This window comes from Paroedura picta, chromosome 10, assembly GCF_049243985.1.
Source record: "Paroedura picta isolate Pp20150507F chromosome 10, Ppicta_v3.0, whole genome shotgun sequence".
NCBI lineage: Eukaryota > Metazoa > Chordata > Lepidosauria > Squamata > Gekkonidae > Paroedura > Paroedura picta.
In genome coordinates, this window is record NC_135378.1 from 58324841 (window position 1) to 58342629 (window position 17789).

Here is a 17789-nt window from a genome sequence, read left to right on the forward strand (position 1 = left end):
AACACCGGGGCTGGAAGAGCCCAGCGTGCCATGCAGCGGCGGTGGCAGGGGAAAAGCAGGGACATGGTGCCCCCTCCGCAAAATGGTGGGGGGAGGCATGCCATTAACCCATCTTTGTGGGGGTGGGAGACTGTCCCATTTGGCTTCGTGGCACCAGGAAGCTGTCCAGGGCAGTCTGTGTCCCTGCATGGGGCTGGCCCAGCAGGGCCATGGATGGCAACTGCAGCAACACAGGGAATGCAGAAGCATCCATATTCCATTAACGCAGGCCATCCAAGGCCCTAAGTCAGACCAGGGCTGGGCAGCAGCTGGGATAGTGGTGACATCTTGCATAATCGGGGATTTGCCCCGCTGCCCCATTGCCACCAGCGCAGTCTTTCTACCCTGTGCATAATCTATCAATGGGTTGATTTCTCAATACCAAGATTCTAAAAATGTGTGTCTATCATAAGTCATATAAGTTTGTTGATGTCAGTGAGGCTGGACCTTACTTGTGAGTCCTAAGTCCAGTATTCCCAGTATTCCATTTGGCCATTCTGTATACAATCTGTATCCATCAAAGAGAGGTAAAATGAGCCCAAATAGTTTATGTAGGCCTGTTTCCACTCCTTCCATCCCGTGACCTTTACCACTGCACCAGGTAGAAGTTTACCTTTCCCTATCTGCTTGGCTCCATTAGCCTTTTAAAAATAACTTCCTTATAACGCCTAACCAACTCACAATTGTAAGACAATAAAAAAAAAATGAGGGTGGTGGGTCTGGGAAATAAAGCTCCAGAGATTAATTGTGCAGTAGTAAGCAGGATTGTGCACTTCTAAATTCACTGCACAACAATATCAAATTTTTACTGAAGATTGTTTAAAATATTAAAATACATTGAAATGATATAATAACATGCACAAAACACCTGAATCAGTTCTGCAGAGCCTGTAAAATGGAGCTAGCCCACCAGGCTTATGGTTGAGGTCTAAAATAAAATCCATCAAGATTGGCTGGTCTTTCCACTGGGAGGAGGAGGTGAGTTGGAAGATCAGCTCCTTGCCTCTACCCCTCATCTGGGAATATTAGTTTTGGGTAGGCATTAGCAATAATTGTCAAAGTTTTAAAGTCTTTATCTTTGTATGTTGTTTTTATTGTTGTTACCCACCCTGAACAATATGGAAGGGCGGAATAGAAATAAAAAATGCATAGAAGAGCTAAGAAAATAACATGGGAAAATACGAAACTATTCTCTGTCCAGCACATTCTAAGACAAAACTGTTTCTCAGCCTCAAGTTAGTTTATCTTTTAGGTCAACTTTTTACTCTTCTTATAGCAGGAAAGTTTTCCAGCAAATATATCTTCTCAGTTATCTTCCATGATACTCTGTAATCCTTCTTACTCATTGGTCTCTCATTTCTGTTGTTCACATAGTCCAGATCTGGAATTCCCTCAAAAATCTTGACTAAACAGTAAAACTATTTAAAATTCCATTTTCATGTTTCATGTATCTGGACCTTCAAGAGGTCCAATCTTTAGTTTCTATTTTTTAGGCTGTCTGTATAATTTTTCTGCCAGAAACAGAACAAAACTATCCCTCTTCCCAACAGAAAACCATTTTAGGAGAGGCAACCAATAATTCCTGTTTAGATCAGGAATAATCTGTCCATCCAAAGAGTTGCCAGCTCTGGGTTGGAAAATACCTAGAGATTTAGGGGGCAGACCCTGAGGAGGGTGGAGGTTGGGGAGCGGAGAGATTTCAATGGGATACAATGCATAGAGTCCACCTTCCCAACTGATCTCTGTCACCTAGGATTGCTAGGTCTCCCCTAGACACTGATGGGGGAATGGGGGAGGGGTAGGATCAACAGCTCCAGGTGGAACTTCCTGGAGAACAGGGGGGTGGAGCTTGCGGAGTGCATGGATTTCAGTGGGATACAATGTCATAGAATCTAACTTCCAAAGCATCCATTTTCTCCAGGAGACTTCTATGATCTGGAAGTGAGCTGTAATTTTGAAGGGTTCCAGGGTCCCACCTGAAGAAGAAGAAGAAGAGTTGGTTCTTATATGCCGCTTTTCTCTACCCGAAGGAGGCTCAAAGTGGCTTACAGTTGCCTTCCCTTTCCTCTCCCCATAACAGACACCCTGTGATGTGGGTGAGGCTGAGAGAGCCCTGATATTATTGCTTAGTCGGAGCAGTTTTCTCAGTGCTGTGGTGAGCCCAAGGTCACCCAGCTGGCTGCATGTGGAGGAGCAGAGAATCGGACCCAGCATGCCAGATTAGAAGTCCGCACTCCTAACAGCAAGCTGGCTCTGGAGGCTGGTATCTCTACTATTGTATGGAGATCAGTTGTAATTCCAAGCATTATGGGGCAACCTATGCCCATGACCCTGTAGTATTAAAAAAAACTTACATTGTTTACTGTCTAACCCCTAAGGACTCAGTGGAATGGATACAAGTTTCATTATCCTCCTCGTAAGCACCAGGAGTGTTGGCCTAACATAATCATTCAGAATCAGGCTAGGATAGTGGTGGGCCTAGTGGACAAACCCATTCTGTTATTTGTGTTGTATTTCTTTTTTCAAGCCAAGTTATCTGCTCTGAAGTTTCAGTATTAATTTATAACCTATTAAGATGAAAGAAACTGTGAACTTGCCATGAAATTCTTATACCACTGTGCTTTGACTTATATCAGAAGGTATATATGAGTGATTAGTGTTCCGTGTTTTTGTTGTGCATGATAATTTCAGTTTGACCTTCAGAGAGACATGCTGAGGTTATGCAGTGAGTGGTTGAACTTGACTCTCAATAATAGTTCAGTCATTGTAAGTTCATTGTCACTTAATTTCAAAGTTCTCAACAATCTTGGTTGTGTTGCATTTTCCCAAGTGTTAAGCAAGATGAAGGAAAGCAAAGTTAACTTTCTGGCCTTTCATATTATAGAAAAACATTCTATTCAGAATACAGTCCAAGTATGTTATCAATATATATGTTCTGAAAGACAGTAATTAATGCTGGCACTTGTTACACTGCTCAGAAACTGTTGGAGGGGGAGTAGAAAAAAGAATATACAAAATAGCATTCCCATTCAGACGTATCTTGATAGGTGAGACAGTAGCTACATGGGAATGTATACATGCAGGTGGACTGTAAAAATATTGCTCCCCTGGTTTTGTGCAAATGCATTTGTACCCCTGACGGTAAAACGATAGTTATCCAGATTTCAGCATGTTGACCTGATCCGGGGGGATCACTCTACTGTTCTTTTGAAAATTCAATGAAAGAATATTTTTTAGAGAAAAAATTAAATCAGGGCATGTCATTTTATAACTGTGGTACGAAATGAACAGAGGCAAGGAACAGTTGCCATTTCAGTTCAGTAGGCCCTAACCCTGCTTGTGATATTATATTGATTCTGCAGTACAGAAAGAGTTTAAAGGTTCATTGTTAAAGGCTCAATGTTCTATTTATTAATTAAGCTACACGGAGGCTGTTTTGTTTCCCTGACAATGACCGCCCTTTAATTCAAGGGTGTAGCTAGGACCTTAAGCTAATTTGATTTCCTGTTTCCTCATACGTTTAATAATACTTTACCTTTATTCCAGTGTTACTCTAAATATTGAAATATTTTCAATATTTATTTTACTCTTTTAAGTTACAACTTGTTTACACTTTGGATAAGAAAAGATTTAATGGCATGAAGTCTGTGACCTAATGGTTTCAGATAGATGTTCTCTAGAGCATCTGTAAACTGCTCAGGGAGCGGTATAAATAATTAGCTAAGGCTAAGGGAGGTGGGCCAAGTCCAGGATAGGAAACAGTGGCCATTGGCACTTTGGCCCCGGACTGACAATCGGAGGGGCCAGTCGAAAGGCGCTTCGCACCTTCTGATTGGGCCTTCACCAAGGCAGACCAGAGTTCCATCCACCCAGTCCAGCCAGGGGCAATCTGGAGACATCACTGCTAGTCTGTTCCTGACCACTGCAGGGAGAGGAGGTCAGTAGGGCTTATGGGACTTCTCCATAAGCCATCATTATCGACTTTATGGGGAGAAATTATGAATAAGTTTAAACCAGCATGTTTTAAATTGTTTTGCTTCTTCAATTATTGATTGATTTGATCCTTTTCTTTCAAGCAATGTTTTCTTTACAATAATCCTACCAGAGATCAGGTAAACTGATGGCTGTTGCCTGGAAATGAGCTGTAATTCTAGGAGATCCCCAGGTCCCAACTGGAGGCTGGCATCTCTGGCTTACTGCTGGAGAACATCCTGCTCAGTCTGGCAGTTTCTTGTTGATACTAGAATAGGACTGCTTTCGGGTACTTCATAGTTTTCATCATGTCTTCCCATCTCATTAGGCAGTCTCAGTCTTGCATTGATGGTGGCCGTTCTCAGAGAACTCCACTGCTGCAGCAGATCTCAAAAGTGGGTGGTGCAAGTGGGAGCCATCAAAAGCTTAGCAATTGGGGGGGGGGTATGAGCTTTCTCTTTAAAAGTCTAACACCCACTCCCACTTCTCCCTCCTAAATGAGCTTGTGAAGTCTTAACGTGTTAACCTACCTTACGCAACAGCTACTTGCTTCACCAACTGAAAATCCATTGCAATAAGTTGAAGACCTCTGCTATTCCATTATAAAGTCTCCATACTAAACAAAACAACAGTAATGTATGTTCTATCATTATTACAAACAGTATTAGTTTTTCTTTGTTGGCTCATTTCTCCACAATATATATATATAAAATCAATTACATAGTTATTTTTCCCCAGTTGTTTTTAGGCTATAGTACCACATGCTATTAAAAAACAAAAACAAAAACAAAACAGAACGATATGTCATGAATGAACAGGGAAATTGGAGAGTAATCTATTCATCAAGATCACATGAATAATTAATATTCATTATCATCAATTCATCAAGCACATTAATAGACAGAGACTTAAAATGAAAAGCATAGCATAGTGGATGGTGCGTATTTCAAAAGTTGCAACAAGGATCTCAGCTAGGGAGGTCCTGGTAGTATTTTATGACTTTGCATTTTTCATACGTGTCAACCGACAAATAGTTATGCTGCGTGCTAGAAAGTGACAACTTGGCGAGACAATGCACTGAAACAAACTTTGAATTTGATTTTTAAATGTAATTGCTCAGTTTCTGTTTACTATTTGATCTCTGAAAGATGTTCTTCATCATCTCTGTTGCTTAACTGCGCCATATGATTGAAACAACTGAATATCGTTTTTTGGTATGTGTTCTGTGCAATTGACATAACATGCAATATGCTGTTCATTTTCACTTTCATTGTCTACGAAAATGAAGGAAACCCCTAAGCACCGATAATAATGTGCTGTCAAGGAAAGCATTGTCTTTTGAAAAGAAAATGTGTGGGGTTTCCGTTACAGTAAGACCTTTCAGGAAGTTCAGGAAAATAAGCTTTGTAGGGCCATGTGCTCTGTCAGGTAACCTTGTAGCCATTGCCTGAAGGGGTCACTCCTCCTTGCATGCCTGAGTGAGGCTTGAAGAGTCTATAGAAAACATTTCTTTCCCTTTTTTTATGCACCAACTACTCGACATAGAGAAGCAGTGGACATATTTGCTAATAGAGGAACTGTTTTGATGTATTTGTGGGAGGGGGACTAATTTTTCTGGATAGAAGAGAGAAAAAAACATTTGGCATTCACTTTAAAAGCAATATTAGTTGTTCTGGGAATCGAATTCGTGAGTGTACTGGCACTGCAGATGCTCTCTGTCATGTTGTCAACCTCCAGGTGGGGCCTGGAGATCTTTTGGAATAACAACTGATTTTTCAGACTAACAGAGATAATTTCCCATCTTGTGTAAACTGTCATGCACTTTAATATGTAATGGATACTATTTATACAGGAAATATATGCAATGTATAAATAACGCACAAACAATGCTGAAAAATACATATAGGAATTTCAGGGTGAGAAAACACAAAACTGAGAGAAGTAAAAATTCTCTGGCTAGATGTGCTCACAGCAGAATGGAAACTGAATTGTGTTTGGGGATTGAAACGGCAAGGGTGAAAAATTCCAAGTTACTCCTAATCTACAATGGCTGTTGCGACATGTGAAATTTGTATTACTTACCTGAAACTTGGTGAGAAATCCTCTGCAACATATCTAATGATGAAAGTCCCCCCCCCCAGTCTTTGCTTCTCTATCCATTTACCTCAGTCTTTGATTTATCATTGGAAAGTATACATAAGGTTTTTCGCCCATGTCAAATATTAAGGAAGATAAATAAACTCAAAGTATTTCTTTCAAGCAGGAATTGGGATGCCAGTCCCCTGGGGATCCCCTGGAAGTATAGCTCATCTCAGAGATCAGTTTCCCCAGAGAAAGTGGCTGCTTTGGAGGGTAGACTCCATGGCACTATACTACACTGAGGTCCCTCCCTGCCCCAAATCCTGCAAACTCCTAGCTCCACTCCCGAAGCCTCCAGGTATTTCCCAACCTAGAGCTGGGGTGACTGCTACTCTACCTTCCACAGATACTTGGCCGGGGACTGATGAGAATGTTCAAATTATAGCAAAAGGTTCTATTTAGTTCTGTACTGTATCAATTCCTCTGGATTGCTTGACAGCATAATCATATGGATAAGGCGGGTGTGGAACCTAGATCCAGCTCAATAGTAGAAGTGAAGGTAGAGAGTAACAGTTTATGAGGTGGGCTGGTCTACAGCAGGAACTCACTGCAAAATGCTTCATTCAACAATGGTTTGTAGATATCTGTTCCAGATGAATTTATAATATTGTAAATGGAAAGCTTCTTCAGATTAATCCCAGAGAGAGAGAGAGAGAGTACTACAGCTTGCTCATTTTTTCTATTACCTGATCCCCCCTTTATTTGTTCTGCCAATTGCAGTGTTCCTCCATTTCTAAAATCAATTATGTTTCTTGGTTGAGAACAGCTGCTAGATTATAAACTAGTTCATTCTAATAAGATTACAAAAACTTCTTATAAACAGACTGTAAATTGAGCACACTGGACATAAAAGGTCACTTGAATGCAGATTCCTGGATAGTCTGACATGGAAGAAATTTGCTTCCTGACCCCAAAGAGGTAATTGGCATTTTCCTAGGCATGCAAGAAAGGGCCACAAGAGCCAAGCACTGACACAATCCCTTCTGCCCACCACAATCTGTCTAAATTCACAGAATCAGCATTTCTATCAAATGGGTATCTATCCTGTACTTTCAAACATCTGGACTTCCTGAGGAACTGCTCTGTCAGGAACTTCTTCCAGATGTTTTAAATTAATTTCAACCCATTGATTCTGGTGCAACCTTCTGGGGCAATAGAAAACAACTCTGCTCCATCTTTATATGACATTCTTTCAAGTACTTGATGATGGTTATCATATCACGTCTTCTCTCCTCGCTAAAGACCAAGCTCCCTCAGCCTTTTCTCATATGACTTCATCTCCAAACTCCTCACCATCTTCATTGTTCTCCTTTGTGCTTCAATCTGTCTACATACTTCTTCAATTGTGGTGCCCAAAGCTGAACACATTATTGTAAGTGAGGTCAAACCAGAGCAGAGTAAATGTTGGTCATTTAAAGATACATCTAAGTGTGCAGGTTACAAAGAGATCCATGCCTGCAATCACTTTGCAAACAGATGCCTCTACATGTGCAGGCACAAACAGCAGTAAATGCATTCTATTTGCTAGTGGTTATTTAAAAGAGGCAGAGCTGTGCAGGTTTAAAAAAGTAGATTAACTACAAGTGATTTCCTGTTTTTATAGGACTCCATCAGTTAATGAATTGCATGATCATGATTCTGGAAGATACTGCTTCTTCTTTGGGAAATACGGTGGTTTAGTTTGTGTACTGGACAAAAAGTAACTGCAAGCTGCAACAACCCAGTGCCTGTTGTATAAGTGCAAAGCTGCTTGGTTCACTACTGTGCTCCCAATGAATTTCTTTGGGAGCATTGGATGAACTGATCATGGGAATGCCTCACATGTAACTGAGGAAGTTTGAACAAGGTATCATTTGCCTGGTGAGCAAAGTGGCCACAAAATTCTCAGCATGGCTCATTTAAACACTGCCATAAAGATGTATCATTGGAAACGTAGGGATCTGTGTGCTTTTTCTGTGCAATGTTATTCAGTTTTCTGAACTTGTTGAGGAATCTGTGCAATGTTAGCAATAAAAATTGTGCTGTTAAAACTGAACATAACAGCAATGACAACATGGTCTGGTTCAGTCTCAGATCTCCATGAAGCAGCTTATGGGAATGCATGAGCTGCCAGTATGCTTGTGGCATGATGGAGGTCAAATGAAGATGCCACCTCCATATAGGAAGCATTATAATGGCAGAATGGAAACAGCATCTTTGAACTAGGTAGCACTGAGGAATCTAAGGGGAGCTGCCAACTGTTGTCAACTCTACTTTAATTTATAGGAACATAATCCACTGGAACATCTCTTCCAGAAGTCTTACAGAAATAAATGGGAAGTGAGCTCTTGAACTAATCTAATTCCTTTCAGTGAGGCTTGCCCTGGGAGTACAAAAGCAGCATGGTGATGGGTAATACAAATCTGTTGGTAGATTCATAAGTATCTGTTGGCAACTAAACAAATGATATTATCAGAAGATTTGGTTGAAGGGGAAAAAACCTTCTATTTGATGCAAAAGGAGGAGAAAGCCAAATTATATTAGAGCCCATTGATTTGTGAGTTGGAGCCAGACAGAATTACCACAAAGCAGAGTCCATACAGATTTATTCTCTTTTTTCCATGAGGGAATTTATTGTACTAAGCATTTCCCAGTTAGCTGTTCAAAGGCCGAAACCACAGTGAGGATCCAATTAATACAGTGAATGTAAGAACACTAGAGATAGAAAATTGCTACATGCTGCTTTCTAACTCCACTGAAGTCCATTTACCTTGTGCTTCAGGACTTTGAGTTGCTTCCAAAAGAACTTTAAATGTGTGTCAAAGGAAATGAGTGTGATTGGACAATGAGATTAGATGGAGTTCCCGAAAATATTAAGCAGAATGAAAAGCTGCTGCATTTATTATACCAAGTATTTAAATCACTAACACATGAGAAAAATTTATGGGATAAATCATAAATACATATATATGAGACAGAGACACAGTGCAATACTGTTGGATAGTCTTTCATGTAGTAATTTATATTTGAATTGTGAGATCTCCTGCTTTTTCTATCCAATAGGGCTGAATTAAATGGTGCCACCTGGGTAAGCATGAGCATACATAGTTCCTACTCTGTTGGTATCTTCTGGGGGAAAGAAGTGGCAGATGCTGCTGACAGACTATTAGTTGGACATTCTTATGTGCAATAATGCTAATGTGTCCTAGAGCAGTTCCTGCTAATTTCACCAAAGCTTATGCAAGAGAATTTCATTTGCTTGCTTTGTGGGTGGGAACATTAACCAAGGCTTAATGAGGACTCTGACAACTTCTTTTTTTGGCCACAATTTTTCTTAACATAAACAGAGAACTGCATAGCATGGGGCAAAAGGATCTGGCCCTCTTCTGGTCAGCTGACCACAAGACAGCCATCATATGCCAGTCGGCCACTTCTGCAGATACGTTTGGAGGTCGTGCTCTTTCCTTTAAACCTTGGTTCCCAGGGCATGTCCAGGACCCCACTACCTCTGCACCAAAAGGCCAGGGAATGCTGTCTCTAACAGCACACATTCAAATGCCAAAGAACAGTTGCTGCATTAAGTCCCACAGGACCATAACAGGTATCAGCTGTCTAAGGTCTGCCTGCACCAGGGCAACCCTTCCCCACCCAGCAATCGCCCTGCATGGTAAAAAGGATGTGGCTAGATCCTACTAATTCTGAACTTTACAGAAAAACAATACCCCCACAAGCTGTACACTCATAGTCTTTGGGGCCCTCCCCAAAAGGGAGGATGGCTTAAACCAACCTTGTTGCACTCCTGCCTTGAATAAGCCCCACAACAGGCATCATAGCAATGGTCAAAATGGCCTGTGCCATTGGCAGGTACACTTATTATACTCCCAGCAGGCACCTCACATCTCTTACCTCTTACCTCCGCCCCTGGGCTTATACCTGTCTGGGTCTGTCTTATGCACATAGGGACCAAACTTCACAATCCAGACATCATGGTCTTTTAGTCTATATTGTTAGATGCCTTTTCCCTAACCACCATGTCATATGCCATGGCTGCTGTGTCACTAGGCAATACCTTTGCCTCCAATACATTGGCAGGATGCCACCTCAGGTGCCACCCCCTCTCCAGGTAGACAAAGATACTCCATATAGCTCTTAACTAATTGATAAAGAAATGCTCTAATGTTGTGAACTTTCTCCCTTTTTATTCATGCCTATGACCCTCCTGGGGGGGGGGGTCACCTTCTGGGTGCACCACCTCTAATATGTCTACATAGTATCCATCTAGGGTTCTATCCAAAATCTTCCGTGACAGATAGATCCCAGGTGGGCCCTCCCCCACCGTGTAGCCCATTGGTGGGGGTCACTTATATGCAGGGGTTGTCTGCTCCACCTTCAAGACGGAGACCATTTTCACATATACAAAACGTAGCTGGACAGCCACCACTTGTTGGTGGCAAATTCAGGCCCCTCCACATGATATCGGCAACATCCTAAGGATGGCTAATAGCTGGCTCACAATTTCACCATTTTTAACTTGCGATTTCAGGAATCCAGAAAACTGGATTTACCACCCTAAAGTGTGTGAACTACTGGTGAGTCACCAGTGAGCAACCAGGCATAAGATCACATGGAGGGGGAAACACGAGATAGTCTCAGCAGCTTTGTCTTGCCCTTGCTACCACCCTCCCTACTCTATTTCCTACTTGAGTAATTAAAGAAAAAATGGCACAGTCCATGTTGCAGCGTGACCATAAATCTACATTTCCCAAAGTGAATTAAAATATTCTTTAAAGTGTACACAGTCTTCTTGGGTTCAGACAGGCAAAACACAGCCCTCTTTTTGTTTTCTGGAGGTGGTAAATGAGCTGGGAAAGTGGAGGGGAGGTGATCCAGCAGCTTTGTCCCGATCATTCAGCCATGAGTGCACTTTTTTTTAAAGCCTATCATTAGCACAGAATGTCTTCTTGAGCTCCAGGGACAGTGTGCAGCATCTCAGAAATCCACCCAGACAGAAATACAGTACAAAAAGAATACAAATCCCCCCCCCCCGTAAAAGGGGGGGATGTTGTATCATTCTGCCATTTCTCTATAGCAATGGGTCAGGGTTGATTTTATTAAAGTTGCATCTGTGTTATGGCATTACTGCATAGTAATGCAGATGTGCCTTTAAAAACAATTCTGGACTGGGGTTGGGGAAGAAAGTTTCAGTCCACAAGCAAACTGGGGTGCTGTGATTGGTGGTTTGCTGTGATTGACAAGCCAAGTAGGAGAAGGAGAAGTTCGACTTGTTTTCCCTTGCAGCCTTGTTAGGAAGCAAAAAGCCTTGTCAGGGTAAAGGGAATAAGTTGGAGGGGTCTTCCCATGAGAAGGGCTGCAAATGCGAGATTTACCATTCCACATTTGCCTGCAGGAAGTCACTCGTGGTTAACCCCTCCCTGTGGAAAACATTACTTTTGTTGTTCCTCAGAGCCAAGCTAAATGGAAGAGTGAGCACAGGCCCATCCCATGGCTCTCCATGACATCACATAACCAGGTATAGTTTTCAAAATATTGTTGTCAGGCCCTGATGTGGACTGAGCATGGTGCAGCAACCCTCATTGTTCTTGCTTCTCTCCCATGCATCTTTTCAAGTTCAGTGGTGTCAGTAGCCATGTAACAGACTCAGTGGTAGACTATAACTCTTCATCTGCTCTTTCCCAGAAGTGTCAACTGCCTGCTCTTCCCCCAATATTCTGTCAACTCTCTGAAAGCTGATGTTGCTGAAGCATTCAAATCTGCTCAGGCTTTTGAATGGGACAGGATTGACTGCAAGAGCCAGGGCAGCCTCCTGTCTGTCACACTTGGCAACACCTTTCTGTGTAACTGAAAGGGTTAATCACCACTGTACTTCTCCATCATGGAATCCATCCATTACAACAATGTACAATTTTCTGGAATGTATTTCTTTTTCTTTTCCAGAAATAGAAAAACCTTATCCATGATTCATACCAATAAAAAAACCAACAGAATGGCCAAATTGTGTGCGTGTGTGTTATTCCAATATTAAATATTATGCTGCTTTACTTACTTTTTATTCTAACATATTACACACATGCATATTCTAACATATTACACACAAATCAGATTTGTTTAAACATCTCAAATTTTATGCCTCAGTGTTGCACACAAATTTGTTATCTGTAACTATGCTGAATCATCATGGTGCCAACTGAGAGAGTCTTTATGCTTGCTTTGTTATTTACTTTGTGTAATTTACTTAACATTAGTCTTATCTCGCCAAATACTTTCAGTGCTATTGTTAGTTGGTAATTGTTTATTAATATTGCTGGAGATTGAAGAGAGATTGCTTTGTTTTGAAGCCAGCCAGCCTAAGAAACAGAAAACAACTGCATTCTGTTGGGGATGTCTCCAGAAAGATAGAGATATGAGAGTGATTGATTAAATGTGGGAAGTTGGAATAATCTACTCCTCCTGTGCCTTCAGCTCTGATCTTATTCCTGTTAAGAGGAAGTAAGTTGGAGCTGAGCTTGGAAATTAGTCCAAGTGGCCAAACTAACCGTGTTCTGATGTTTGCCAATGACATGTTTTCCCAGCTTGCATGCAGTGCTTGTCCTTTTCAAATATCCCCTTGCATTGATGATTTCTTCGTAATTCTAAACCAGCAGCATTTTGAATATATTTGTTTCTGTACAGTTTGCAGCATTCATCGTAACTGTAGGTAGTCTGTTGATAGAATCAGATGGTCCATGTTCAGAACTCGTTTATTGGACTGGTAATGATGAAGATAAATTGCCCCCCCCCCTTCTGATTCTGTTCAAAAGACTGCAAACTACAGTTTCTACCAATCTTGGCATTTGGGAAAAGTTATAGCCCATTTTCTGTTTAAAGAGTCATTCCATGTTGCTGCTAATTCACCACCCTTCAGAAAGGTAAGGATTGTGGTTTGTGGAAGAGGTGTGGTGTGGTGTGGGAAGGTAGGGCAGAGAAAACTGTGTGCGTGTGCCAGCGTATATCTTGCAGCCAAATTCACATGTATCTGAATGTTTTAGTATCTGACAATGACTCTTCTACTATCGTAAAACATTTTGCTTTTGATGTGGATGTTTATCTATTGTTAGATCTAACCACTAACCACTGCTCAAGCACATGCTCTGTTGACATGCATAATAATATATCACATATAGTTAACAATGAAGATGCTGCTTTTCTAAAAGCTGGAGTTGGGACTTCTGGGAGGGAGGAGGGAATTGAATGCCAGAATTAGCTCTTTGTCCCATTAATTTTGATGGGCTTATATCCAACTATCTCAGTTAGACAGATGGGGTGTTTCCACAGTGACTACAAATGTCATGGCAGCACCCATCTAGCTCCACAGAATTTCTTCAGTTCCACACAAAAATCTTGCTGTTCAGGTGCTGATCCGAAGGTACTTCCTGTTTGCTGTGCAGTTTGTGAATTCTGGTAAAACACAATTACTTCCCCCTCCCAGGGAGGGAATTCACGTTTATCCAATGAGGAAGCATTAGATCAAGTATGCTATGCACTTCTTTTCCTGTGTCAAGTGATGATGAGTCAACTTCAACCAATAATATGCCTCCCCCTTCCCCCCTCTTTCCCCTCCATGATTTTTAAAAATTTTTCCAAGATGATTGCATTAGGATGCAAATTTGCAAGCACAAGCTCTGGAAACACTCCAGAAAGTTAAAGTGTTCTGCCTTTTCTCCCCCCTCCCACCCCCAATTGTAGAGGCAAATTCTGCTCTTGGGGCATTTGCAAATGGAAACCTCCAAGGAGCCTAGAGAGGGACTTCTTTCCACCACCACGCCTTGGAGATGCAAGTTCTGATCCTGGGGCATCTGCAAGTAGAAGGCTCTGAGAAGCCCATAGAGTGTCTTCTTCTACCCCTTGGAGAGGCAAGTTCTGCTCCCAGGGCATCTGCAAGCAGAAGCCTCAAAGGAGCCGAGGGCATGCGAGGAGAGAGATTTCCCGCTCCCCCCCCCCCATTGGAGAGGCAAGTTCTCCTCCCAGGGTTTGACATTTTTATTGCTTTAATACACACATGTGCTACCACATATGCAAACAACAACAAAAATGAAGTTGTGAGGGCTGCCCACCCTTCCCAGAAAACCACAGAACACAGGGCCAGCAGCCCATGCCTCCAAAATAAATGTGAATGGCATGAGGTGAAACCAATCTTCTTTATTGCCGTCTGGAGACAACATGTGCATAGAACCTGGTGCAAATTCGATGTTAACTTCCAGAGGCCTGTATGAAGGAAACTCAGGAAATACAGACAACCGCTGAAAGGCCCATGGGGTATCCTGAAGCAATTATGGAGTCATTTGGTGCCATGTATAAGTGAGGCAATGTTCTGCCGGCCCAAGCCACTCCCTCGCAGCCACGAGGTAACACCCTTTCCTGTCCAGCTTCTGCTGGGCCCAGGTGCTCTTTTGCGGCCGCGAGGGAGCGCCTGGGCCCGGCAGAAGCCTCTGCCGCCTGGCCCCTTTCCCATCCGACTTCTGCTGGGCCCAGGCGCTCTCTCGCGGCCGTGAGGGGATGCCTGGGCCCCGCAGAAGCCTCCGCCACCCACCCCCCTTCTTGTACGGCTTCTGCCGGGCCCAGGCGCTTTTTCGCAGCCGCAAGGGTGCGCCTGGGCCCAGCAGAAGCCGCTCGTCCTCGTCGCTCTCAGCCGCCGTACCCAATCAGTGACCCGCTTGGACTCCGGCCCCCCTCGCCTCCAGGTAAGCTGTGCCGCTGGGGAGGGGGTGAACGCTGTATTTGGAGTACAGCGGGCTTATTTTCTAGTATACAATAATATCACAAGCACAGTGTTCTACAGACTAGCATTTGGAGAAAGCAAGAGATAGATGTATAGTCGTCGTTGAGCATGTTCATCTGCTGTTGTCCACTGGTTATTTAGCAGCAGTGAATTCTACAATTTTTTCTATCTGGGGTATAGGAAATAGAAATGAATACTCCTTGCAGTCAGAAGAATGATGACTTTTGTGGATTTGCCCATCAGGAGATTTAGTATCCTCTTTCTTTCCAACTGAGAAGTGAACTGTGTAATTAATGAACAGCCCTTTGCTATTTATCTGTAAGAAAGACAAATGCTTGCCAAAACAAATGCTTGTATTTTACAAGCTGAGACAGGTCAAATAGCCTCAAGACTTTCACACCCCAGTGGTTGCAAAGTCTGATTGCCACCATACTGGTGGAGCATAATTGGAAAACCAGCTAGACTTGGTGGCCTATCTCCAGGGAAATCCTCCTCTGATTCAGACGGCTCTGGTACATATGGTCCCAAAGACTTTTGCAGCCCGCCTGCTGTTTGGCATCCTATTCCTAATTCTGTACACTATCCCAAAAATTCTTAGTGTAAGTTCCATGTGATCCAGAGCACAGTTTGGTGTAGTGGTTAGGAGTGCAGACTTCTAATTTGGCATGCTGGGTTCAGTTCTGCACTCCCCCACATGTAGCCAGCTGGGTGACCTTGGGCTCGCCACAGCACTGATAAAACTGTTCTGACCAATCAGTGATATCACGGCTCTTTCAGCCTCACCTACCCCACAGGGTGTCTGTTGTGGGGAGAGGAAATAGAAGGCAACTGTAAGCCGCTTTGAGCCTCCTTCGGGTAGAGAAAAGTGGCATATAAGAACCAACTCTTCTTCGTCTTCATCATCATCATCGTCATTAGCATGGATCTTTATGGGGGCAACAATGACATACATATGGTCAACTATGAATCCATTTCTTTTCACGAAGCTCCAGAAACCAGAACTAGCAAGAAGGGTAATGTTGCCAGCTTCAACCTTGGAATGCTTAACCAGGCTCATATAGAAGACCAGATAATCCCTGTGTGTTAAACTTTATTTTTCTTTATTTTCTGGTATTCCTTTTTCCCTATTCCGTCATTTGTCCATGTGCAATTGGAGTAAATTTCTTAAAATTTAATTTTACTTTTGAGAGTTTTTTTTAGGTTAAGGGTCTCCCGCAAGCTACCTGCTCAGCTCACATGATAGGAAAGGTTGTTTTACTGGTGACAAGGACTTTGACTGGTTCTTCTTCCTTGGATAAAAATGCATGTTTTCTGTCATATGGTGGAGATCTATAACTGATCAGGGGAAGTTTTTTAATGTTGCAGAGAATTAACATGTCCTTCCATTTAGGATCTGAAGATATTGTGAGTGGTGAATAATGTCTCTTTAAACAGGTGCATCCCACAGTGGAGCCTGTGCTTCTGTACAGACTGAATTTCAGTCAGATTTCCTGTACACTGAGCAACATTGAGCTTTCCCCCCTCGTTTCTATTATACAAGAACCATTTCCCCCTTTCTCTGAGTTATTGGAAGACATCTGCACTTTTATACACAAAGCTCTAAAAAAGCAGAATGGCTTTCAGTAACGTCTCACTTTTATGCAATCTACTCTTTAGTGTCTTCCTAAATCTTTGTTGCCTTTCACACTGAAATAATGTTCCAACATCTAATTTTTAAAAGTTTTGCTTTTGTGGCTGAATGATTCATGGATACTTCAGTGTCGATATTGAGCACATCGTTAATACAGCATATTTTTTGGTGACATACAAACAACCAGTTGGCAGTCTCTTAAAAATAGTTCTCATATATTTTCCATTTTCTTTTATTAGTCCTTCAAAACCTATAAGCAAACAGAATTAATCAGAATGGGGAAACATTTCCAAACATACAGATATATAGTCTGCTAACCTCAAGGTGCTTATTAAGGAATCTGAGAATATTGTAAAAGTTCACAGGTTTGGATTGCACAGAGCAGTCCACATGGGTTGGACAGGACAAACAATAGACAAACTTGAACAGTTGTCCAGAGGAAACAAGATCCAGGAGAAGGTTCAAACCTCAGATAGTTCCCAGGGATATGTCCTATTCTGGTATACTGGATAGCAAAGTATGGAAGGAACTAATTGTCAGTGACCAGCAGGGGTAGCAGAACCTTAACTTGTTCCTTGAGAACACAGATCCCCAAGATCCAAAGTTCTACCTAACTCAAGCAAAGACTGATGACTAACAGGGCCCTCAGGTTTGCATTCTGTCTTGGAGCTGCCACTGAAGTTCTTTCAAAAGACTTTGGATTTCACCTTCTCCCTTCTCTAATAGGGAATCTTAAAAAAAAATGGAGACCGTTACATGACGGATGAGCATTGCAACATGCAGCAATCGACTTCACAATGCGTTTCCCTCAAATCATTTAGCCTTGAAGAAACTGAACTGATGGTGCAAAGCAAATGTTTTTAGAAGATCCCAGTTCTTTACTCACCTTTTAGCATAATATTTGCAACATCAGAAGTAAGTGCTAAGTAGTTCTGTTCTTAGGCACTTGGGTATATGGTAGCCATACAATTTCACAGTAAGTAGTAAATGCTTATCAATGCATGCCAGAATAACATACATCTCTGTTCATAAGGTATATAAGGAATGACAGTGGCCCATTTCAGAGCATATACTTTCTGCATCTTATAGAAAATATAGAAGATATGTCTATCATGGTTCACAAAATTAATACCAAGAGCTAATAATTACTCTGGGACAGCCCCTCCAGTTTGCAAAAGGTGACCTAATTAAAACAACAACAACAACTTTTGTCAAGCTCATATCTCTAAAGGGAGACCACTCCTCCCTGGCATG